Here is a 26,851-nt window from a genome sequence, read left to right as displayed (position 1 = left end):
AGATAATGAAAATCGGTTTTCTTAGTTGATTAAGAATCTTTCTTATTTGACATGATTTATGGATAAATGCCAGTGATTGATGTAGTGCAGGGGGATTTCATGACCAGCAACCCCATCCTAACCTCATCCATCCATGATTATCACTTTTTCCACTAAGTCCCTCACCAAATTCATCATTTCATAAGAACACTTCTCCAAGTTTGTTGAGAAAATCCAACCATCTCACAAACTCTGTTTTGAGCTCTGAAGGAGTCCTAGCCACTCCCTTGCCTCATTTCTCCCACCATTCACCTTCCCTAAGCCCTACACCACCTTCCAAATCACTCCTATTTCTCTTGGCTGGATCCTATAGGAATACAGGGGATCCTGTAGGAGCATTAGGACATCTTGTAAGACGACCTGTAGTGGCCTATTTTGAGGCCGAATTGTGGAAAAAGCACCTAGGAAGATTAGAGAAGACCCCTTCTTGCCTCCCATGCCATATTACCATTCACCATCATCCCTAATCAACCTTCCACATCACCAAGAGGATTTAGAATTCACATTTTCACACAAAAAATACAAAAAGGAAAAAAGAGTTATTGTGTTCATTTACATGCACAACAGTAGAATGTTTGGTTATTTTAGATTGCATGCCTAGGATAGTAGGATTACACACATGTTAAATTAGCATTCTTTTGAAGAAAATCCTCTTAGCATTAATTAGATGAATGGTGTGTTTAAGAATTTAATCTCAGCTTTTCCTTACTACAATAGACAAGATTTCAGTTAGTGTAAATTCGTCATTGGTAATCAATCTTCTTTGGAATTAATAGAAGGTTGGTTTGAGAAACCATAGTGGTCTATCGCTAGCTTAGCAGTGACAAAGAGCGGACCCATCACATCTTCTTGTGTATACAAAACTATCACCTTCAAGTTTGTACGAACCCTGGGTTGATAAAGTAAAGTTGGTAGCCCCAAGAGTTGCAACATTCTTGCTGCAATACTGGTGCTCATCAATCTGAAGGATCTTCCCTCTATGATTCTTTCCTTCTTCTTTCATCTCTTGAGTTCTATGAGATTATTCCCTCTTCCTTTTGTTACTGTTGTCCTTCTTAAGCTTAGGACAATTCCTTTTGTAGTGTCCATATTCTTGGCATCCAAAATATTGGATCTTGGACATGTCTTTGTTGTTTGTTCTTCGTGGACCAAACTTGGCAAATTTACCCTTTCTTTTGGCCATGGTAGCAAATGCTTGCTCCATTGATCCAAAATATTCTTTTGCCTTAAGTCTGGTTTCCTTTGTTCTGCATAGAGACCACATTTCACTGAGAGTGGTTTCTTCCTTCTTGGCATATATGCTTGATATGAAGTTTCCCCACTCCTCAGGTAGAGAATTGAGTACAACAATTGTCATTTCTTTGTTAGACATGACTTCCCCAAGATCTTGAAGTTGATCTCTCATTTTAGAGATTTTCATGAAGTAGTGATATATTCCTTCCTTTGTTATCTTCATCTTGTATAATTAATTCCTCGAAGATATTACTTCTCTAGTTGCGGATACCGAGAATAGATCTACTAGCTTATCATAAATTTCTTTTGATGTCTCAAACTTGGAGACATAAGGAATGAGAGAGTCCTTGATTGATTCTATCGGAATCCTTTGAGCTCTTGTCTCATCCTTATTGTACTTGGCTAAGGCTTGAGTCCGTTCCTTAGTAGGAATAGTGATATTCCCTTTGACATGCTTTAGGAGTTCATTCTCCTGGAGTAGTAGATCAATCCTCTTCTTCCATGCAATAAAGTTATTGGTGCCTACCAATTTATTGCTTTCCTTGCAAAAATACATTGATGTATATTCAGAAGCGGATATGTACTTACTTGATAGATTTTTAGATGTGATGGATTTTCTTCCTCCTTGAAAGCTTGATGGCTTGTCTTCCCTAGATCTTGATGTCATTCAAGTTGCCTTCTTCAAGTGGACTTTCTTGGTGATGAGGTTTACTTGAAGAATTGTAGCTTGTTGTAGATCTGCTCTTCTTTGTAGGTGGCTTTATATAAGTCTCTTCCTCTAGCTTTGTAGCCCTCCTTGATGAATGATGGATTGTATACTTCTAATCTTGATGCTTCAACTTTGTAAATGCTTGAGTGTTCTTGGGATTCCCTTTCCTTGATGTGTCACCTACCCTCTGATAACATGTTAGATAATTTAGGGCAAAGTAGTGTTGTGATGATTCTCTGAGACTTGATAACAATTTGTGAAGTCTTTTTACTTTTTTTGTTAGATTATTCTTTTTCTTGTTGTTATTAGTGCATATGTGTTTTCTTCATCAAACTGCTATCAAAACAAAATAACAAGAACACATAATTTGGCTCTCTGCTAGAGACAAACCCTATCCACTCTTGAGAGGAAAACCCTTTGTATGATTTCTCTTATTGAAGCTTATTATTTGAACAATTGCCAAACCCTAGACCATTGACTAGAATATCCTCCAAGAATAAGTCGAATCCTTCCTTCTTCTGCATTGTCACTTCTGACACTTTGTCTTCCAACACTTTGTCTTCTAGGTTAGGAAACCCTAGAATATCATGTCTTCCTTACTTCGTTATAGATAGAGGCTTATTCACTTTTATTTAGAGACCTTGTAGGCCTAGGTATACATCTGAATGAGGATATTCATGTTTCTGCCTTAAGCTATTGTCAAACCCTTCCTGTACCTCGCACGTGTGATTGTTTCTAGCCCTAGAAACAGTCCTATCTTCCTCAGTTTTGTCTCTCCTTCCTTTGTTTGTGCGGTTACCTTCAACACTAGAGTAGGAGGCCTTTGTAGGCCTAGTTACTAACCCATGTCCTAAAGAATATATTACTGCAAGTTCACTGCTAATATGGCCACAGAATTATCCCTTATTCCTTCACACATGTGGCTATAGTTGTGTCTTATCTTCGGTGTTCTGTCTCCTTAACTTGCTGCCCTTGTAGCCCCTCGTCTTATCTTCATCCACCTTTTTCTTCCTTTTTCCTTGCGGATTTCAGAGATGAATTTATGATATTTTTAGGAGTGGACAACCTTTATAAATAGAGGTATATCCCTCCTTTTCTAGCCGACATGACTATCCTTGAAGACGACTTGACAATTTTCTTTATAATTCAATTTTATTCATTGTTTGCTGCTTGTAGACTTCGTTGGTGCTAGGAGAGGATGTGACTATGCTTGGAGTTGTTCCCTTGACTTTGTACATTGACATACATTATGTAACATTCCCTCAAAGGGTCTTATCATAATTACATTTTGACTTTGGCTCTCTAGAAGCACTTCAAAATGTGCTTATCCTATTTTTCAATGACCAAGAAACTAATTGATAAATAATATCAAAATAAATTCTCTTTTCTTAAATAAGTACAAATATGAAAATTACATATATGAAGGCCAAACCTAGTTACATTTCCTCCAATAGACAGGAAGCCTATTCATTCATGTATGGATTCTCAAGCTACCATCAGATCAAGATCGCACTGGAGGACTGGAGTAAGACCACCTTCGCAACTTAATGGGTCTATTTCCAGTATACAATGATGCCTTTCGTGCTTAATAATTCCCCTGCTATCTCCTCTAGGGTGGTAATTGCATCTTTCAAGGAATTTATCCATAAATTCTTGGAAGTTTACTTTGATGACTGGACATTGTTCGAGTTAGTAAAGAGACATGTTGCTAATCTGCAGCTCATGTTGGATACTTGTTGAAAGCATTAGATATCACTTAATTTGAAGAAATGCATATTTTGTGTACCCTACGGGATACTCTTAGGTCATGTTGTTTGCAAGAGGGATTGATGGTCAACCCTGCCAAAATTGCAGTAATTGTCAATTTGGAAGCCCCGAAGAATGTTAAACAATTGCACACAACGTTGGGCCATACAGGATATTATAGGAAGTTTATCAAAGCGTATTGACAAATCATTGCGCCTATGGAAAAATTATTGAACAAGGATGTGGCATTTTTCTGGGATGAGGACTGCCAAAAGAGTTTGGATATTTTGAAGGAGAAAATGGTCACTGCACCCATTCTAGTGTTCCCATGTTGGAAGAAGGAATTCCATGTTCATGTAGATGCCTCTTGCATCACACTAGGAGTTGTGCTGACCCAACCAGGTGAAGGAGATATTGACCATCCAATAGAATTTTCCAGTAGAAAGTTGTCAAAGGCAGAAAAGAACTATTCAACCACAGAGCACAAAGGTTTGGCAATGGTGTATGCATTGTAGAAATTCAGACACTATCTGTTGGGTGTGCACTTCAAGATGTATACAGATCATTCTTCTCTAAAATAGTTGGTCAACAAGCTTGTGTTGGGGGGGAAGATTTACAAATGGTTGCTGCTTTTCCAGGAATATGATTTTGAAGTAATTATGAAGCCAGGGGTACCTGAATGCTGGTCCAGATCACCTATCGCAAATTGAGAATGGGGATGAGCCTACGAGTCTGGAGGAAGGGTTGCCTAATGCATAGCTCTTCGTTGTGCACGTCACAGATGATCATTTCACCGATATAATTCAATTCTTGTCTACATGTATAACTCCTGAAGGGTATTCCATGCAACATAAGAAAGAACTGGTGGTCCAGGCTATAGATTTCTCTGTTGTCACCGAACACTTATACAAAATGGGCTTTGATGAATTGTGTAGGTATGTTCTGGAGTATGAGTGGCAAAGTATCCTTGTAGAAACGCATGGAGTAGCGAGAGGACATTATGCAGGAAGATAAACTACGCAAGAAGATCCTACATGTAGGAATTTAATGGTGACTGTGCATAAAGAATCCAAAATATATTGCAGGGTGTGCGATGTCTGTCAAAGGATTGGGAGATTCTTGCGAAGAGATGAATTTCCTCTGAATCCACAAGTGATGTTGTAGGCATTTGATAAGTGGGAAATAGACTTTGTGGGACCAATACAACCATTGGGGAAGAAGACAGGGACCAGATATATCATTACTGTGACTGAATACTTAACCCAGTGGGAAGAGGCACAACCTGTAAAATATGTAGTGCTGCTACCTCCACAAAGTTTATTTTTGAATATATATTGTCACTGTTCGGTTGCCCTAAGATTTTGATGAGCGATAGGGGCACACAATTTTTGAATGATACAATTGTAGCATTGCTCAAGGAGTTCCATTTATATCATCAAAAGAGTATGCCTTATCACCCTCAAGTGAATTTCACAGTAGAAGCCTTCAACAAAATTTTGGAAAGCGTTCTGATGAAGATTTTCAACATGAAGTGAAATGAATGGGATGTATGCATACCGGCAGTCCTTTAGGCATACAGGACTACTTGCAAAAAGTTGACAGGACAAACACTGTTCAGAATGGTATATGGACAAGAGGCTATAATTCCCATGGAGTACATAGTGCCGAGTTTATGGATTGTAGCAGTAATGGACATGGTTGATTGCGATACCATGGAAGAACAGCTCGCGCAACGCGTTGAGTTAGAGGAGGATCGTTTCTTGGCTGCATTTCATCAGCATGTGCAAAAGGACTATGAAAAGGCATGGCATGATCACCATATCAAACAACACACCTTCAAGAATGAGGATTTAGTGTTGCTAAATGACACTAGATTCACAAATTTCTTAAGAAAATTTTAGATGCATTGGCTATGGCCCTATGTTTTGAAGAAAATTACAGATGGAGGCACAGTTCAACTCGCGAAGTTGAATGAAAATTATTTCTGGGAAAAGTTAATGGGAGTTGATTGAAAATGTACAAGGGTGGTCTCACCCCTGTGCAATGAATATATGATTGTGGGGTAGTCCTAGTACTCCAAGTAGCTGCAAGGAAGTACGGGACTTTAAACTACACTTCTCGAAAGTTTGAAAAGAAAAGTGAAGGGATTGCACGGCTAGTCGAAGGATGGCACCAAGGCGAACTATACCAAAGGAGCTGCGCTAGGTGGGTGGGACCCACGCATCCTGGCCAAAAAGTGACCGTTGGAAGCACTATAGATGATTGGATGGAGAATTTTTCATTGAAAGGAGTCGGGGAGGGGGGGTGGGGGGGGGGGGAAGAATTTATGGAACATATTTATTGAAATATGTTACTTAATGTTCATTAATGACGAGGAATTATAGGGAACAATCAGATTTGAATTCAAATTGGTCTATAAATACAACATACTGCTCCGCATTCGAACACTTTTCTTCCTGAATGTTCGCATTAATATTTTTCTCCTTGATTTGCACCAAGTATAGTGTTGTATGCTTGAGCCAGATTGGGAGGAACTTCTTTCATTGCCAAAGTTGGCAAACTTGCCTGATTATTACTGTATGAGCTTCATTGTGAGAATGAGTGCAACGCACCTTGAGACAGAGCCGGTTCCACCTAAAACAACGAAAACCCCATATGTACCTACAGGGTTTCCTACTACCTAGGTTGTTGAGGCCTAAGCCATCTTCTTCTGTGGCAGGAAATAGGAAGCAAAATAAACCTCAGTAAGTGCTTGTGCATAAATCACTGCGGAAGAATCTGATAGAAATCTACTAGAAGGGAAAAATAGATGTCCAAATAGCCAACATAGACACTGTATCTAGATGAGGAAGAACTGCATGGAGGAGGAATAAAGGAGCTTGATGCAGAAGAAGTTGAACCAATAACTCAGTCGTTGAAGTACATACGACCTAGAAAATCCACAGTGAAAGTGTTGAAAGATCTTAACAATGAAAATTTTATGGTTTCCATACCATTGTTGCCGGAGAGTGTGTTATTTGAGGGACCATTACTGGCTCGGATACTGAATCTGAAAATGGAGGATTGGGACCTTGGGGACCATGAGAAATTTCCCCAATTGGCACCAAATAAGTATCTCAAGAAATTATATTATGAGTAGTTGACCATTATGCGCCTTGAACCAATGAACTGGGTGACTGGCGTTGGGGGCACGGGGCTCCTAAACATGTTGTGGGTGCCGCACTTCAGTCACACCATTATCAACACAGTTTGTGTGCACCAATTGCTAACGCTAGTACACGATGGGTGTATCTGGCTAGGAAAACCCATCCTGATCACAGACATGCTAATCCACCATATAACATTACTATTGTCCCAAGGAGTGGACCCTGCGAAGTCTTTTGTAGGAAAGTTGCAGGAAAAAAAGTTGGTGGACCAAATGAAGACCGAATTTGGTCTAGTCAAGAAGTAACATAGGTACTCTACTTAGTCTATATCTGATGGCACAGTGTAGTTTGTTGCATAGATCTTGGCCGTGAAGATATTGAGAAAATTCCGCATCGATGAAGTACCGATGCTAGTCATTTCTTTAGCTACGCAGTGCGCGAAAGAAATCCAATATAACTAGGCTCAATATCTATGTAAGGAACTTTTGGAGGACTATAGGGAGGACCAGGATCAGGGAAAGGAGTTTCACTACGCTTGGTTGTTATTGTTGATCACTCTAGTGGCATGGAGGACAGTTGAAGAGAGACAATTGCCTCAGTGGGACTCGGACCTACCAGAGGCAACGAAGTTTGCTTCGTTATGGGCCACTAATGACCTTGTGTGCATAATGGATGAAAAAATATTTTGGGTCTTATTAGAGACTGAACCCAGGATGGTGATCAACCAGTGGCTAAGGTTCTCACCCACCTTGCATAAACAATACACTAACATCGTAGATTTCAAGGCAGACTTCCACAATCTACACATTCATGCAAGGAAGGATGGCCGAGGCATATGGCACAAGTTTTTGTACTTGGACACTGAGGAAGATATAGTAGGGGTCATCAGCAAGTGGCCAAATGATTGGAAGAATGTCGGCGCAGGTACTAGCACGACTACTGAAGGTTCAACATTGTAGACCACCGAAGTAGAAAAAAAGAAAGGGGCACACAAAGCTGCCTGAGAAAATGTTGCGTAGAAGAAAGAAGTCGTGAGGGAGAAAGAAGTTGCTGCAAAAGAAGCAGCGACCAAGGAGAAAGAAGCAGCATAGGAAAAAACTATGTTGCATGACACCATCGACGTCGAAGAGTTAGATACCGAGCAGACACATGGGGAGGAAGAAATAGAGGTGGAAGAAGAAGGGGGCACAGAGTTGGAGTCCCCCTTCATGGTCAAAAAGTGGAAGAAGAGGACTACCATAGGGCAGCGCAAGAAGAAAAAGTCCGACAAAACCACGGGCATGACGCTTTTGGTCCTTATAGAGGGGGACATGGATGAAATTGGGGACGTGGTCTGCGATGCCACAAATGACATGATGAGCCACTTCAAAGCTCAATACCAACAGTCCCTCAGTAAGGTACAACAGGGCCTATGGGACTTGCAGGTACAAACATGTCTTCTGCAAGAGAGCGTGGGACAGGCAAGCCTGAATCAAGTGAGCGGGATAGTATTGGATGTCGATATGACTGTGGATATCCACATAGTACAGTTTCCAGAAGGATCCTTGCGTGGTGACTCAGCTGAAGAGTAGGCACAACTCCTACAAATGAAGAACCTAAATCTGAATCTGGCTGCTCTCTCCATTACAGCTCTGTATGAGCAACACGCCCTACTGGTAATCAACAAGGTCAAAAAAAATAACCAACAGATCTTTGAGGAAAAGACACAAGCTATCAAGGAAAAAGAGGAGGTCACGACGCAAAGACAGTAGATGGAAGTTGCTATTGCCCAGGCCTGCAGTGAGCTTCTAGAGCTCAAGATCCCAACAGAGGTGGCCTCCACGAACAAGATTCAAAAGCTAGCCACTGCAGTCAATGAGTTTAAGGATGAAATTGGCCAAGTCATATTTGAGCTGCTGCTACAAATCTCAGAGTTACAATTAAAGATGCAACCCACTACTCCTCCATAGGTTAGAGAACAACATGGAGCTATTATTAGAGAAGGGATGGCCACATTGGAAGATACAGTCAAGGGTTACACTGAGATAATTGAGCAGGCCATGGAGTTATGGACCTCGCTGCAGGAGGATCCGACTTTACAAAATATTGGCGAAGACATCAGGGAAAAACAAAGGCTATTTGATGAAATACGATCAACTGTGTGAACCATTTCACGAGTGAAAAGGTTCGCTAGATTGCAAGGAAAGCTCATCCAGGCTGAAAATGATGAGCATCATTGCAAGGAAGTGATCATCTCTTCAACGACTAAGTCATGGGCAGATGAGGCCAGCCAATTGACTCTATCAGTGAATAGTAAGCTAAAATGGATGAAGGAGACTCAAAGGACCATGGACCTTGCAGTTGAAGGCCCAACTACTCAAAAGTTGGTCGAGGAAGTGCAACAAGATTCTACGCAAGGAACAATAGACCTCCAGGTTTTGAAGATTGATTTCAGTGAGCTGTAGGTGAAGATTGAGGTGCCATCAGCAAAGTGACTCAAGGACAAGTCAAGAAATTGTGTTGGGGGCCTGTTGGGATAGGGTCCCCTAGGGTGAATGTTGTAACTAATATTGTTAATTATGTAAAGTCTCCGCATTTTTAAGGAGCATAGCGCGAAGGACATAGGAGTCAAAAGGGGCCTTAGTCCCTTAGTTTGTTAGAAGATGTTGAAGCCCCAAAAATCGGGTCTACAGCAAGAGGGATACCCACCTGGTCTGGACCTTGGTTAGCAGCTCCTTTTTCGTTTGGTATAGTGGGTATGACTGCAGATATGGGACCAGTTTCCCAATTTATGTATGTGTGTGTGAAGGACTGATATTTATCTTTCTAACAATTTCTAAATGGAATACTTTTACTCTAACTCTAATCTAATAATATAGAAATTGTATTCTAATAAGCAGAAATATCTAAGTCTACACTAACCCAAGGTGTAATCTTTCCGTTATGCGATATAAAATGATTTCAAATAAGAACTGGTAATAAAGATCATTCAACTATTATGAGAAAAGAATTCAATAAGGATGAACCACTTCATATAAAAAGTTAGACGAAACAGTTGTGAAAAACATATCGCATAATAAGCTACTCATACATTAAGCATAAATAAATAGCTATCATCATACAAAAGTGCCAAATTCTAACTCAAGCATTCACGCATCAATATATAAACAACTAAACATGAATATCACTTTAACACAAAGGCAGAAATAGTTAAGAGATAGAAGTACCATTTATAACTAGTCCTATTCATGAGCTTTAAGTGATAATGATTTATCTCTTCTTGATCTAACATCCACTAAGAGTACAAAAGTGCAACATCAGTAGCAAATATCAAATGCAAATATCAATAAATCTTGTTCCATTCATTCATCAAAACCTCCTCAGAGGGTACAAAACTGCATGTTCTGGGGATAAGTTTTTGACAAATTTCAGGACCCTTCTCTAAATGCATGAGAAGGGTTTAAATACTACTAACTAACTCTAAAAATTACTTATTACAAAAATGTAGGATGCAGTTTAAATGACCATCCTCATTTAAGGCAAAATAAAAAAAAATTAAAACTAAAATTGAATCTAAAATAAAACTACTTTTGTATCTGCTCCTTGAAATCGCACGCATTCAACATCTCTTTGAGAAGAGTTGGCTGGCCAACTTCCGACTTTAGCTGAGCTGAGAAAACAAAATTGGCGAGAGCTGGTGCCATCTTCTCAGCAGAATTGATGATACACTTAAGAGTCATCCACTGGCTGTGTGGTTTTACCAAGTGTGCCCAGTAATAATACCAATTCAACTTGGTTAACCGTTGGATTGCTTCTACCTTTTCTTGAGATTTCTGTTTCCAGTCTATCTCTATCGTTGCTTTCTTGCAATTTTCAGGGCTTGCAGGTGACTAAGCAATTAGAAGCTTTCCTTTTCAAGAAGTTTTTCTCAGCGATGTGCTAATCGCGCATCGGAAACTACCTCTGTTTCTTGATCCGGGCTTCCTTGATGCATTTTTCGCCTTTTGCGCTTTTTTCTTTTAGCGGATATAAAGCTCAAAATTTGTAAAAATAATGATTCCGTAAGCTCTTGACTCTGAGTCTTAAACTGTCTGTTTCTGATATCAACGCTGTTTAGTATCCATTTAACCATGTCCGTGTATGGGAGAATTTTGGGCCTTGCTGCTATCCGGTGTAAGAATGAACAAGCTATTTCTGTGATAGATGCCTCAGAAGAACTATGTGAGCCCGCAGTAGCAGTAACTTCCATTACTCTGGGATTCTCCTCCTCAAGTAGATTATACATGCCTTCCCACGTAGCAATACCAGCGTCTCTGTTACAGGCTGTGTCTGTATACAATGGCGCCATTTCTTTCTCTTCAGAACTCAGAGCTTTGCTTTTCTTTCCCATAATATCCTGCGTACTGCTTTGTATCGTTCTCTGTTCTTCATTCCTGCAATTTACAAGTGAAGTGAGAATAATGATAAGGAAGGTGATGGGAAAGTTTTAAATGCCGAAGACGTATAAAATATATCACCTTACGTGAAATGACTTTTCGATAAGCACGAAACCATATTCCATTAATAACTGGCAACTAACTCATTAATTAGCATTAAAGCGCATAACCAGGTGTCGGTTTATGGAAAATATTTTTTTGAACCACAAGCCCAAAAGATCTGTGATGAAGCAATTTTGCAATTTGCTTCACAATATCACAAATCGCAACATCGCAGAATCACAACATTGCTTGCTTGCTATATTGCGAACTTTCAATATCGCATTATCGCATAATCGTGGTATTGCATTGCCGCTTTATCGCAAAACTGCAATATCGCAATATCGCACTATCGTAGAAACGAAATATATAACAATCTTCGTTAACCTGTTTTCTGCGAAATGCGATTTGTGATATGCGCCATCACATATCGGCAAAATTAAAGTATTTCAACGTACGTTGTCTTTGATGTATGCATGCGATATTTATTTATTATCGCGTATCGTGATCTCGCAATGTTAGAATTCGGCTTGTAAGGAGGTATCTTGTTATCCTTTTGCGATGCGATATTTCCTAAGGAAAGATTTTGTCTTACCTTATCATAGAATTTAGATTTTTTGGATTTTCCAAGGGGATTTCCTAATCTTATGATGGTAACTTTTATTCGAAAAGGAAATTCAAGCCCTAATTGATTTTTGAATTTTTAACTAAGGGTCCCCACTTATTTAGTATTAGGAATAACACTAAATAATAAGGGGGTTTGTTGCTGGCCACAACAATTGGTGAATCACTTGGAAGACCCAGTTATCTCTGCTATTCTTTTGAATTTTCAAAACCTTCAAAACAGAAAATTTTCTAGAAAATTAAACTTTATTATAGAAAGATTAAGTACATTATGCTTTTACCTATCGATGATATTTTGTTTCTTCTATTTTCAACTTTGATTATTTACTCCCTCAAGCTAGTCCTTGTATCTACATCAGTCATTACTTGGTTTATAAATATAAAAACAAAGCCTTCTCTGTAAATTAGTTTGAAATATGCTCATTTGTCATAGGTAGAGCCTCTGCTGCCAGTAAGTGTTTATAGCTTCGACAGGGTTACCTGTTACCCAGCAATGATCCTGTATCCCACTTAGAGAAATTTACAATTTTCAAAGAGGAATCCATTTCCACACTTATTGCTTTCATTTTATTTTTTATCCTTAAAGAACAATGTCTTGGTTTGGTAGCCAATTCATGACACAGCCATTCACTGATTTATAAATTTGCTGAACAAGTTGGCTTGTGATGAGACCCCTTGTCTTATGATTGCAACAATCTTGAGTCATTGCCCTATTGTGGTATGCAGTATTGGCAAAGTCAGCAAGCTATAATATCTATGATCATGATAAGCCGGCTCATGATGAGACCTCTTACTCTTTAAGTTAAAGTGTATCTTTGGATCATTCTCTGAATGTTGTAGTTTCCTAGGTGGGGAGGAAGTCATTGTTTCCTTAAGATAGCTCTGGACGACAATGATAGAGTTTTTGAAAAGAGCTTTTCTACAGAGAATCTTTATTTTATTATTGATACCTTTCATTGGACTGATATAAAACAATTTCTAACTAAAGGTGGCTTTTCATCAAAATTTACAAAGTCGAAACTAATATCATTTCTAGGCCTAGAGTCTTTAACTGTATCTTTCAATAGTAATGATCAATTTTTTAGAAAGAATTCTATTTATACAAGTGAAAAAACAAAATCCAGAAGAGAATTTGTGTCTTTTTCGTGAATCTCAAATGTAACCATTTACAACTGGTTTTATTATGAAAAGAAAAACAATTACTTTTCAAAAATAGAAGAATGATCTTCTATGGATATTTTTTTTTGAGTATCTGACCATTAACAGGTAAAGAATCTCTTTTCCCTGTTAAATCCTGTAACATGAAAGTGAATGGACCTATGACTTCTACGATTTGAAAAGGACCCAGCCACATTCTTTGAAACTTTGTATGTTTCCCTTTTTCCTCATGAGCCTTGTCCCATTTTAAAACTAGGTCTCCTATCTGAAAATCTTTTCTGGATATCATATTGGAATCAAAAGAGGCTTTCACTAATGCTTGATGATGAGCATGAGTTATCTTAGCCCGTTCTCGTTGTTCTTCTAACTTAATTAATTCCAGCTGCCTTAGTTGTAAGGAAGAAGTTGGTGCTTCATCAATATATTGAACCAAGGCTAAAGAGGGAATTGCCAGATGTGTTGGAAGAACCACTTCTTTCCCATAAACTAAATTAAAGGGAGAAGTGCCAATCGATGATTTCTGTGTTATTCGATCTGCCCATAAAGCATATATTAAAGAATTATGCCAATTTTTATGATTTTGGTCAATGGTTCGCTTAATGATTCTGATTAAATTCTTATTTGTAGATTCAGCTAACCCATTCCCTTGTGGGTAATAATTGGCAGAGTATTTAAGCTTGAAACCCCTTTTGAGTGCAAATTCAGTCATTGCATTACCAAAAAAATATGATGCATTATCAAACATTAAAGTGGAAGGTAACCCAAACTTGGTGATTATGAACTGATCTATGAACTCAATGATATTTTCAGCATTAGCCGTCTTGAGTGGAACTGCTTCTACCCATTTAGTAAAGTAATTTGTTGCTGTAAGGATGTATCTATGCTATTTAGAAGAGTGAGGAACAATCTCACCTATTATGTCCAATCCCCATTGATCGAAAGGATGTTCAATGTTAACTGGTTGCAGTGGCAAGGATGGTTTCTTTTGTCTTCCAATAGTGGTTTGACATACTTGACATTTCCTTATGTAGTTATGTGCGTCTTTGAATAATGTGGGCCAGTAATAGCCTACGCGCAAAATTTTGTGAGCAGTTGCATCTCCAGCATAGTGTCCACCTGCTGGCCCATCATGGAGTTCCTGCAAGACTTTTTCAGCTTCATATTTCTCAAGACATCTAAGGAGAATAGAGTCATAATTTATTCTAAAAAGAACATCATTCACGAGCTGATATTGTTTGGCTTTTAACCTTAGAGCTCTTTTCTTGGTATGATCGAGGTTTGAAGGAGCATATCCATTCTTTAGATAATAAATAATATCAGCGTATAATGACTCAACATCGTTTAGGCTTACCTTGTATACTTGTACCTCTGCAGATGGATTTTCAGACATTAGCGATGCTCCGGCCAGCATTTTGCAAAAGCCTTGACCTTTTACAATACTTGCTGGTTTGATTTCTAGGTCATATTCCTATAAGGCAGTAACCCAATTAGCCCTTTTCTCACCCACATCCTTCTATACTAGAAGATTTCTTACAGCTGGAAATGGTACTATGATTTTGGTATGTGTTTTAAGTAAAAAAGGTCTGAAATATTTAATTGCTTTGAAAACAGCATAAGCTTGTTTCTCCACGTCTGAATAATTCAACTCAGCTCCTTGTAAATTGGAACTAAAAAAAGAAATTGGGGCTTCCGCCTTTTCTTGATTTGCCTGAGTGAGTATCGCAACATATGATCTATCAAAGGCAAATGTATACAGAATAAAAGGATCGGAAAAATTTGGAGTTGCTAAAGATGGAGCATTAATAATTGCTTGTTTGATCGGATTGAATGCCTCATGTTCATCTTGGCCCCATTTAAATTTTGCATTCTTTTTAATCATGGCTTGTAAAGGAGACACGATTCTTGAAAAATCTGGAACAAACCTCTTTACAAAGTTAATCTGGCCAAGAAAAGATTGCATGGCTTTCTTGTTGTGACATAAGGGTACTGCGGAAATCTCCTTGATTCTATCAGGATCAATGTGAATCCCAGCTTTTCACACTATGAATCCAAGAAGTTTTCCTTCACTTAATGCGAAAAAGGATTTTTTCGGGTTAAGTGAAATTCCATACCTTAAACAACGTTGGAAGATTTTTTTTAAATCTCTGAAATGGTTGTTTCGTTTCTTGGAATACACAGTTATATCATCCAAATAGATTACCACTGATTTATTAACTAACCCCTTGAATGCGATGTCCATGGCTCTCTGAAATGTGGCACCTGCGTTAATCAAACCAAATGGCATCTTTTGATATGCATATGTGCCCCATTTAGTTCTGAATGTGGTTTTTAATTGATCATTGGGATGTACCAACACTTGATTGTATCCTGAGAATCCATCCAAGAATGACATTAATTCTGAGCCCGCAACTGCCTGCAGTATTTGTTCCATGGGGGGCAAAGGAAAATTATCCTTTTGGCAAGCTTTGTTAAGATTTCAAAAGTCAATGCAGATTCTAATATCTCTGTTTTTCTTTCTAATAGGGACCATATTGGAGACCCATTTAGAATGTCTAACGGGAAAAATTATTTTGGCTTTCAATAACTTATTGAGTTCAGTTTTGATCTAGTTTTCTAAATTGGGATGGATCTTTCTCAACTTTTGTTGGACAGGTTTTTCATTATCGATCATTGGAATAGTATGTTGGATGATGGCTGTGTCGTACGTTTTGAGTTCATTGTAATTCCAAGCAAAGACACTTTTGTATTGTCTCAAGAGATGAATATATGCTAATTTTTCTTCAGGGGCTAGGCCAAGGCCTAGGTTGATATTCTGTGGTTTGGCATCAATACCTAGATTGACTAATTCATAATTCAAAGTTGAGCTTTGGAGTTTTGAATTCGTAGATATTTTGAATTGATCTTTCAAATCATAAAGGTCTTCTAACTTGACTACTGATTTAGGTATAGAATTGTTAGTACTATCCTGTTGCAATTGTTGGTCATGTTGGTCTTCATCAATTATTTGATTGGTGTAGGATCCTTCAGATGTGAGGAAACTCACGATATCAGGATCATCATTGAAAATCCTCCAATTGGTAATGTTATCAGGAATAGATGGTCTAAAAATTAACTCAATTGAAAATCGATCAGGGCTAAAATCTTCTAAGGGAATGAGCTTGTTAACTAAATGGTTAAGAGGTCTGCGCTAGCATTCTGGAGTCTAGGAACTGATGAAATATTAAATTCTATAAAGTGTTCAGTCAGATCTTGAACTAAATATTGGTAATGTTTTAAATGACCTGATAAACAATGTATAGTATTACGTACCTGTCTGATTACAATTTCAGAATCTCTGAAAACTTGAAGATATTTGACGTCTAGTCCAATTGCTTTGTATAACCCTTGGATTAAAACCTCGTATTATGCGGTATTGTTGGTGCAATCAAATTCGAGTCTGCAAGTTAGCATAGTTTTATCTCCCTCTGGGCTTATTAACACACATCCTGCTCCTACTCCTTCGTTAGACTTAGAACCATAAAAAAATAACTTCCAAAACAAAGATTTATTTATAGGACTATCTATAAAATTAATACATTTAGAACTATCTATTTGAGAGAAATTTTCCACTTGAGATAAAACAGAATGTTCTAAGTAAGGTGAAGTATGAGCATTAAAATTTCCTAGGAAAGAATCTATTGAATAGTTGCCAATGATGTTAGAATTATATGCTACTGGTTCATTTTCCCCCTCAAGTTCTATTACTATGTATTTCTGATGTCGTTCGCGCTCAACTTTTATCTGATTTGGTTTACCATTGTAAGGGAGCCACATGTGCGACCAGTCAGTTGCAAAGTATCCATGAAGTTTTTCTGACCAATCTCTGCTAAGGATTAAGCCATAAAATTTTGGAATATCAACAACTAAAATGTCGATAACTTGACATACCTTTTGGTTGGATGACAGCCTTATGGTAACCTGATTTAATTCGCCAATCACTTCGACTTGTGATCGATCTAATTGGACTACGCATACAATGGATTTCTGTGGTTGAACGTTCCAATTTTGCACATATTGACTTTGGTAAGATATTCAATGAAGCTCCAGAATCCACTAAGCAATTATACAAATTTTTATTGAAAATTTCATAAGGAGAAATGGGGCAGTATGAGATCTCAATCTTCCTCCAATTAATGCGATATCATTTGGATCAACTTTATTAATCGCATTAGTTGGAGTTCTTCCCATTTCATGGGAAGCTTGAGAGATTATAGTGGCAGGAAAAGGTGCAACTGGTACAGCATGTAATTCTTTCAAAAGTACTTTTTGCTGGTGTTTTAACATGCTCAATTCAAAAAAAGTCATATTGGCCCTAGTATTTTTCATATCTTCTATGATATTATACTCCATTTCATCTGAAACGATTAGTGTTTTAGATGGAGTTGATGGGTCTGTTTGGACTGGGCTGGTTTGAGTCGCTTTAGGTGATGTTTTCTTGGTTGCGACTTTGTCCTTAGTCATCGAGCTTGCGCTCTTTGGCTTAGGTGTAGATTGAGGAGGATCAAGTTGATTTCTGCTGCGAGTACTAACTGGGAATGCCTCTTGATCCTCTTCATCTGGGAGGATGAAATCCCACATGCCTTGTAACTCTACAACTTCTTCCTCATCGGTATGTTCTTCAGTAGCGATTTCATCTTCTTCTTCTTCTAATTCAACATTTGTAATTGCGTTAGGGGGGTTGGAATCGGTTGAAGGATTTCTTTTAAAAGGCCTATATGGCTTTTTAGAAGAAGTTTTTGCCACTTGTTTCTTAATGTCAACCATCTCGTTAGACATGGTCTTCAAAACTTTTTGTAATCCTTCTAAATCGAATGGATCTTTCGATTGTTTTTTCTTGGGATCTTCTTTGAAAGAAACCTTCTTAGATTTTCGTTCTTCTATCACATTTTTCTTTTCTAGGGCCATAATACGTTTCTCTACTACTATTGCTTCTTTCATATTTTCAACTAAGGTTGTTTTGTTAGCCCTATCAACAAAGATTGCTAAGTTTGATGGTAAAGCAGTAATGTACCATTCACTTCGCACTTCTTCGCTAGGCTGGGAAGCAGTAGGAATTTTGTTTAAGATTTTATTGAAACGTAAATTGAAATCTTTTATAGGTTCTCTTGACTCAGCCTTAAGGTTAGACAAGTCGTTGATCAGTTTTGTCGTAGACCTGTCATCACCGAACTTGGTCAGGAATTGTTCTTGGAAGATGTCCCAACTAGTAATAGATCTAGATGGTAATGAGAAATACCCTGATCCAGCTGTTCCTTGCAGAGTATAAGTGAAAAGTTGAACAACAACATCTTCATTGGTAACTCCATTGAGATTTATGGATAGCATAAAGTTATTTATATGTTCTTTCGCTAGCATGCCTGCCTCAAGATTAAACTTAGGCAGCCATTTTTCAGGATGGGCTGGTAGCTGAGTCAAGGGTGCAGGCATTAAGACTGCCCCTGGGTTATTCCATGGAGATTGGGCCATCGCTGAACTACTAACAGAGGAAAGTGTAGAAGATGATCCCTGTGGTTGAGAAGATGAGGATATTACGACTCCAGATGGTTGAGAAGGAGTTGTGGAAGTTCCAGTAGGTTGATGGACAATGATCTGAAGCGGAGGAGTGGATGGTTGACTTCGTATTGAAGAGGTTGAGATGGATGATGATGATGAAAGAGACTCACTATTGGACCCTTTAGGAGACTTCCTTGCTCTCTTCCTTGTAGGTAGAGGTAATTCAGTTGGCTGAACACCAAACTTTTCGCTCTTTAAACTGGTAAGAGGATGCGCATGATTATATTGCGAAGTCACGCTACCTTGAGATTTATCAGATTTTTGAGGAGATATAGAAAATCCCTGAAGTTTGTGAATCAAAGATTCAACTTCAGGAGGTTTAATAGTAGATTGTTATGAAATGTTAGGGTTTGTAGCAGTGGCTGTTGCTCCAGTGACTTTTGACTCTGGATTTAAATGCAATGGAGAAGTCGGGGGAGATGGTGAGGGCGATTTACTCTCAGAATGGTATTTAGATTTAGATTTTCTTGCCATTCACAGTTCGGGGCCCTCCTTCTAGCGCCAAATATGTTGAAGCCCCGAAAATCAGGTCTACAACAAGGGGGATACCCACCCGGTCGGACCTTGGTTAGCAACTCCTTTTCCATTTGGTATAGTGAGTCTGACTGGGGATATGGGACCAATTTCCCAATTTATGTATGTGTGTGTGAAGGAATGATATTTCTCTTTCTAACAGTTTCTAAATGGAATACTTTTACTCTAACTCTAATCTAATAATATAGAAATTGTATTCTAATAAGCAGAAATATCTAAGTCTACACTAAACCGGGGTGTAATCTTTCCGTTATGCAATCTAAAATGATTTCAAATAATAACTGGTAATAAATATCATTCAACTGTTATGAGAAAAGAATTCAATAAGGATGAACCACTTCGTATAAAAAGTTAGACGAAACAGTTGTGAAAAACATATCGCATAATAAGCTACTCATACATTAAGCATAAATAAATAGCTATCATCGTACAAAAGTGCCAAATGATAACTCAAGCATTCACGCATCAATATATAAACAACTAAACATGAATATCACTTTAACACAAAGGCAAAAATAGTTAAGAGATAGAAGTACCATTTATAACTAGTCCTACTCATGAGCTTCAAGCGATAATGATTTATCTCTTCTTGATCTAACATCCACTAAGAGTACAAAAGTGCAACATCAGTAGTAGATATCAAATGCAAATATCAATAAATCCTGTTCCATTCATTCATCAAAACCTCCTCAGAGGGTACAAAAGTGCATGTTCTGGGGATAAGTTTTTGACAAATTTCAGGACCCTTCTCTAAATGCATGAGAAGGGTTTAAATACTACTAACTAACTCTAAAAATAACTTATTAGAAAAATGTAGGATGCAATTTAAATGACCATCCTCATTTCAGGCAAAATAAAACAAAATTAAAACTAAAATTGAATCTAAAATTAAAAGTACTTTTGTATTTGCTCCTTGAAATCTCACACATTCAGCATCTGTTTGAGAAGAGTCGGTTGACCGACTTCCGACTTTAGATGAGCTGAGAAAACAGAATCGGCGAGAGCTGACGCCATCTTCTCAGCAGAATTGATGATACACTTAAGAGTCACCCACTAGTTGTGTGGTTTTACCAAGTGTGCCCAGTAATAATCCCAATTCAACTTGGTTAACCGTTGGATTGCTTCTGCCTTTTCTTGAGCTTTATGTTTCCAGTCTGTCTCTATCGTTGCTTTCTTATAATTTTCGGGGCTTGCAGGTGACTAAGCAATTAGAATCTTTCCTTTTCGAGAAGTTTTTCTCAGCGATGCACGATTAAACTGCCTCTGTTTCTTGATCCGGGCTTCCTTGATGCGTTTTTCTCCTTTTGTGCTTTTTTCTTTTAGTGGATATAAAGCTCAAAATTTGTAAAAATAATGATTCTGTAAGCTCTTGACTCTGAGTCTTAAATTGTCTGTTTCTGATATCAATGTTTGTTCAGTATCCATTTAACCATGTCTGTGTATGGGATAATTTTGGGCCTTGCTACTATCCAGTGTAAGAATGAACAAGCTATTTCTGTGATATATGCCTCAGAAGAACTATGTGAGCCCACAGTAGCAGTAACTTCCATTACTCTGGGATTCTCCTCCTCAAGTAGATTATACATGCCTTCCCATGTAGCAATACCAACGTCTCTGTTATAGGCTGTGTCTGTATACAATGGCGCCATTTCTTTCTCTTCAGAACTCAGAGCTTTGCTTTTCTTTCCCATAATATCCTGTGTACTGCTTTGTATTGTCTGTTCTTCATTCCTGCAATTTACAAGTGAAGTGAGAATAATGATAAGGAAGGTGATGGGAAAGTTTTAAATGCCGAAGACGTATAAAATATATCACCTTACGTGAAATGACTTTTCGATAAGCATGAAACCATATTCCATTAATAACTGGCAACTAACTCATTAATTAGCATTAAAGCGCATAACCAGGTGTCAGTTTATGGAAAATACTTTTTTGAACCACGAGCCTGAAAGATCTGTGATGAAGCGATTTTGCGATTTGCTTCACAATATCACAGATCGCAACATCATAGAATCATGACATTACTTGCTTGCTATATCGTGAACTTTCAATATCGCATTATCACGTAATTGTGGTATTGCATTGCTGCTTTATCGCAAAACTGCAATATCACACTATCACAGGAACGTAATATATAACAATCTTCGTTAACCTGTTTTCTGCGAAATGTGATTTGCGATATGCGTCATCGCATATCGGAAAATTAAAGTATTTCAACGTAAGTTGTCTTTGATGTATGCGATGCGATATTTGTTTATTATCGCGTATCGCGATCTCGCAATGTTAGAATTCGGCTTGTAAGGAGGTATCCTGTTATCCTTTTGCGATGCGATATTTCCTAAGGAAAGATTTTGTCTTACCTTATCATAGAACTTAGATTTTTTAGATTTTCCAAGGGGATTTCCTAAGCTTATGATGGTAAGTTTTATTCGAAAAGGAAATTCAAGCCCTAATTGATTTTTGAATTTTTAACTAAGGGTCCCCACTTATTTAGTATTAGGAATAACACTAAATAAGAAGGGGGGTTGTTGCTGGCCACAACAGAAGATAGGATGTTTTGTGACCCGTCCATGGTTCGCAAACCATGGTATTGTAAAAGAAGAAGCTATATAAAGAAGTCATAGCGAGTCAAAGGAAGTCAGTTAAGAATTGAATATAATTGTATGGGAAAGTAGTCTAAGGCAAAAAATTATGTTTTCTGCACTTAGGTGAAGGGGAAGGCTCATGCTGTTATGTGCGCGGAGACCTTGGTAACTCTACAAGTTGAGTGCGTGGGCCCCTGTAGGTATGTGCGCAGGGAAGAAGAGTATGTAACACAAATATTATATCAATAAAAATTGCTCTTAAAGTTATTCTTGTGTATCTATGCCTTTATCATTTCTTATGTAATTTATGTATTCACTTTGTTTTTTTACAACTATTTGAAGAAACACCTAATTGATGTGGTAAAATTGTAGATCAAATAGATTACATAATGTTATGAATGTTTTAAGTGATCCACGAAGGTTTGGATACTGTTTCTGTAAGTTACTATGATTTCTATGTTTTAAGGGTTAGGGTCCGCGAAGGTTGGGAATAATCCCTAGAAGTAACAGAAACCCATCACATAGACCTCTAGATGCAGAAACCTAGTTCTGTCATCCCCCAATACTGCTTCAGGTGAGACTGCAACCTGCGCTACATGGGTTGTTTCCGAAAGGGCCAATAGTTTAGGGTTTTGTTGGTTAGCACAACTAACTCTTAACCGGGGTCAGGACCCCTCAAGCCAACATGTATCGTGAATACCACATTATCCTAGTATACAACAAGTTTTCCCCTTCATCTAACTTATGTTACCAAAATTATCACTCACTCACGAGGCAAAAAGATCAAGTTAAATAAGCTTTGACACTCTTGTTCACTTTCAGAAACTCATATGGTGGAATGTGATCTCTTTATCCTCATCTTTAGCTTTTTCCTAAACAAGAAAAGCATAGAAAAGTAGGAAAGATCCATAAAGCATGGGGAATATTTTTACTAAGCATAAAAGCATTTACAAAGTGTAAAAAGCCATTTTTATATGAGGAAACATTATTCACCCAAAATATTTTTCCCAAATCGAGCTAAAGAGGAATTTTGGAAATATTCATAGCCTTCACTTACCTGTATATTCGAGGCTTGACTATTGAGAAAGGGATGGGAATTCTTGTATTTTCAGACTGCTAAGATCTATCTTGAGAGGGAAAGTTTTGGAGTTAGGAGCTGAGGAAGGTGTTGCTGCAACTACATATGATGGTTGTAAATTTCCTCCAACTCCTTCAATAATATAGATCGATTGTTCTTCCTTCCACATGATGCTATTCATTGTTTACTTCTCTTTAACTAATGAATGTAAGGAAGTTTAGTTTATATTTATTTATTTAGTGATATTTAGATGTTTTTGATAGTTTTGATTATCAAGATATTATACTGTGAAGGTTTCTTTGTTCACTCTCTTATGTGTAGGACCAAGATTTGGAGCTAGCTAGGAGCGCTTCCCAACTAAATTGAAAAATCCAATAGGACCTGCATGTGAGGACTCACATGCACTCCTCCTCTTCTTAATTTCTACTCTACATCTTTATCTGTATAGAATCCTAAGCCTTATAACAACGTTTCTCTTACTCGGTCTGCCCTAGGTTTTCAGGATAACCTAAGAGGGTTTTATGTTCATATAACCGAGCATAAAATCCTATAGAAAAAATGTTGAACTTTCATAAACACAACTCCCCCTAAGCCTATACTGTATGTTCTTGTTCACTGTTAATACATCATATGCAATGTTAGTAATATAAGCATTACCTAATCAATATCAAAACAACATGGGGATCATCATCAATATATACATATGTATATCTCCCCTTAAGATCATACATCACTAATCCTGAGGACTTGATAATCATCACCTACTCTTCATGAGGTCATGTACCTCACATAACTTTTGCAATCACTGTGAGAAGAAAGCTTTAAAAACAATAAACTACGGTATGGTCAATCTTCCATACATTTCTAACTGATGTTCCTTCTTCCTCCAAATATTCTTGTGATTTCTAATTATGTGCTAGAACTTATCCCATCTCCTAGTTCTGTTCTATATACTTGACCTGCAAGTAATGGATTTATTCCCAAATGAGTTACAAAAGAAACAATATCCATAAAACCATCCTTTGTGCCTAGGGACTGATCTTGACCTTGATATAAGAGATTTTATTTTAGATGTGTGGCTTGATTAAGTTTCCTTTAAGCAACACTATATTGGATTTTTTCATCACATTGTGTATGTGAAGTCATGTGATTGTGCCCAATTCTAGTCTTGATTAGAGGAGAGCGTTTTTCATTAATAATCTTCTCTAGAGACTCATATTCCTTTTCCCATTTTTGATCTTATCATAATATTCCTTTAGGATCATACCTTTAGATTCTAATGTTTCACAATGATTTTCCTTTTCTCAAAGTTGTTTTCTTATGCTTTTTGTTCTTCTATTGGTTACTTATAATTCCATATTTCAGATGTTTATTTCCTCAATCATACTGTTTCTTTTTGTTTCCAATTCTTTGTTAGCATTCCTGAGCTTATCATTCTATTTTAGTGCTTTCATTAAATCATATAACTCACAACTATCTAATTCATTAATTGACTGATATTCAAGGGCCATAAGTACTTGATAGTGACTTTTAGAATCTGAATCTAAATTTTCCTAGTTATTGGATGTGCTATGAATATCTTCATTAGAGTAAAATATTTTCTTGTCAGAGAACTTATTTTTAGCAGCATTCTTATCTTTATGATTTTCTCTATATGTAAATTTGGATGCATAATGGCCTACTCTTTCACAAGGAAAACATTTAAAGGGAAGCTTATCTTTGGATTTTCCAGTTCCTACTTGCAATTTCCTCACAAAGCTTTCTTCTTCCTCATCTGATATGTGGCTTATATCTTTGGGTGACTCCTTCTCTTTACCTTTATATGTGACTTTGAAAGATTCTTCTCTAATATTTTATGAACCTCCTTTCTCATCTTAAAGGTTATTAGGATCCCATGGAGATGTTCAACAATGAGACTCTTCAAATCTTGTATTTCTTCAATAGCGGAGACTTTGGAATCAAACTTCGGCATTAGTGATCTCAAAATATTTTCAACAATAGTAGCATCCTTTATTTAATGAATGTTTTAACCCCATATAGAAATTACCTGCATACGAATTCTAAAACACAGAAAATAAATAATGTGAGAGCAGAACACATAAAACACATTACACAGAGATTTTCCCCTGGATCCCAAAACTGGGACTACCAGCTTGATTTTTCATTATGTTCATTTCAATGTTATAATACATATTTATACATGCCGAAGCATTCAATACCATGGACGAAAAACATCGTGTCCAAAAAACATGTATGAAAATCATGCACAAAACCATAGGTGGGTTCGCCCAACCTAACATAGGGTCCAAAACCAAAATTTTCCGGGGCACTGCCCTGGACCCCACAAAGTGGGGTTACAGGTGCCCTTCAAACCCCCTTTTAACTACGTGGAAAGAATATAACACAACCCAACATTCTCCCACTTGTTGTTTTCTTTCCACAAGGGGCCACAAGAGAGCTTAGTCATTTTCCAGCCCTAAAATGCCCATTGTCTCTCTACACCAAGAGAACTTCTCAGAGTTCACAGATTTTTTCAATTCATCTACAGTATTCTTCAAAGTGTCCACCTTTACTAGCAACACCTTTTTGTCTTCTATCATATCCCTCACAAAGTGATACTGAACATCAATGTGCTTTGTCTTTGAATGATATGCAGGGTCCTTTGCCAAGAAAATTGCACTTTGGCTGTCACAGTCTATCCTTATAGCTTCCTGTACTAACCCCATACTTGAACACAATCTCTACAACCAAACTGCTTCCTTGCTTGCATGAGTGGCTGCCATGTATTCTACCTCTGTAGTTGACAATGCCACTACATATTGTTTCTTACTCATCCAACTGACTGCACCTCCAAATAGGTTAAACACATACCCACTTGTAGATCTTCTCTGATCCAGATCTCCAGCCTAGTCTGCATCAACAAAGCCATGAATATCCAACACTCTATCCAATCCTGGTCTTCCTTGGTAGCACAAACCATAATCACTAGTGCCACGCAAATACCTAAAAACCCGTTTCATTGCTATCCAGTGCTCCTTCCATGGTTTTGACATAAACCTGCTCAATACTCCCATTGCATGTGCAATGTCTGGTCTAGTATAGACCATTGCATACATCAGGCTACTAACTGCACTTGCATATGGAACACGGGACATGTCCTCTTCCTCTTCTTGTGTCTTGGGACACTATTCAACAGATAACCTCACACCTATAGGAATAGGAACCTTCACCGGGTTATTATCCTGCATATTAAACCTCTGCAATATTGTCTCGACATACTTCCTCTGGTTTAACAAGAGCTTCCTCTTTGCCCAATCTCTTTTAATTTCCATGCCCAAAATATAGTTTGCAGCACCAAGATCTTTCATGTCGAATTTGGAGGACAATTGGGTCTTCAAATCCTGGATAACTTCTTTGTCATTTCCAACCAACAACATATCATCCACATACAAGACCAGATAAATAACACGGTCACCAATTAAATTAAAATACACACAGTGATCTGATTTGCTTCTAGTGAAGCCAAGTCCCTGTATAAATGTATCAAATTTTTGATACCACATCCTTGGTGACTGTTTTAACCCATATAGAGACTTCTTTAATTTACATACCAGTTCTTTATTACCCTTCACCACAAATCCTTCAGGTTGCTTCATGTAGATCTCCTCTTCTAGATCCCCGTGAAGAAATGTTGTCTTCACATCCATCTATTCTACCTCAAAATCAAAAGCAGTAGCAACAGATAAAAGTAATCTAATAGAAGTTATCTTGGCAACAGGAGAAAAAATATCACCAAAATCAATTCCCGGCACCTGGGAATAACATTTTGCTACCAACCGAGCTTTGTATTTCTCCACTTTTCCTTCTGCATTTGTCTTCTTTTTGAACACCCATTTTTTGCCAATGGGTTTCCTTCCAGCCGGCAACTCCACCAGATCCCAAGCCTCATTTTT

This window comes from Pinus tabuliformis, chromosome J (genome assembly GCF_031772625.1).
Source record: "Pinus tabuliformis cultivar Carrire ecotype Pingquan chromosome J, CPIR1, whole genome shotgun sequence".
Taxonomy (NCBI): Eukaryota; Viridiplantae; Streptophyta; class Pinopsida; order Pinales; family Pinaceae; genus Pinus; species Pinus tabuliformis.
This window is presented reverse-complemented; position numbering follows the sequence as displayed.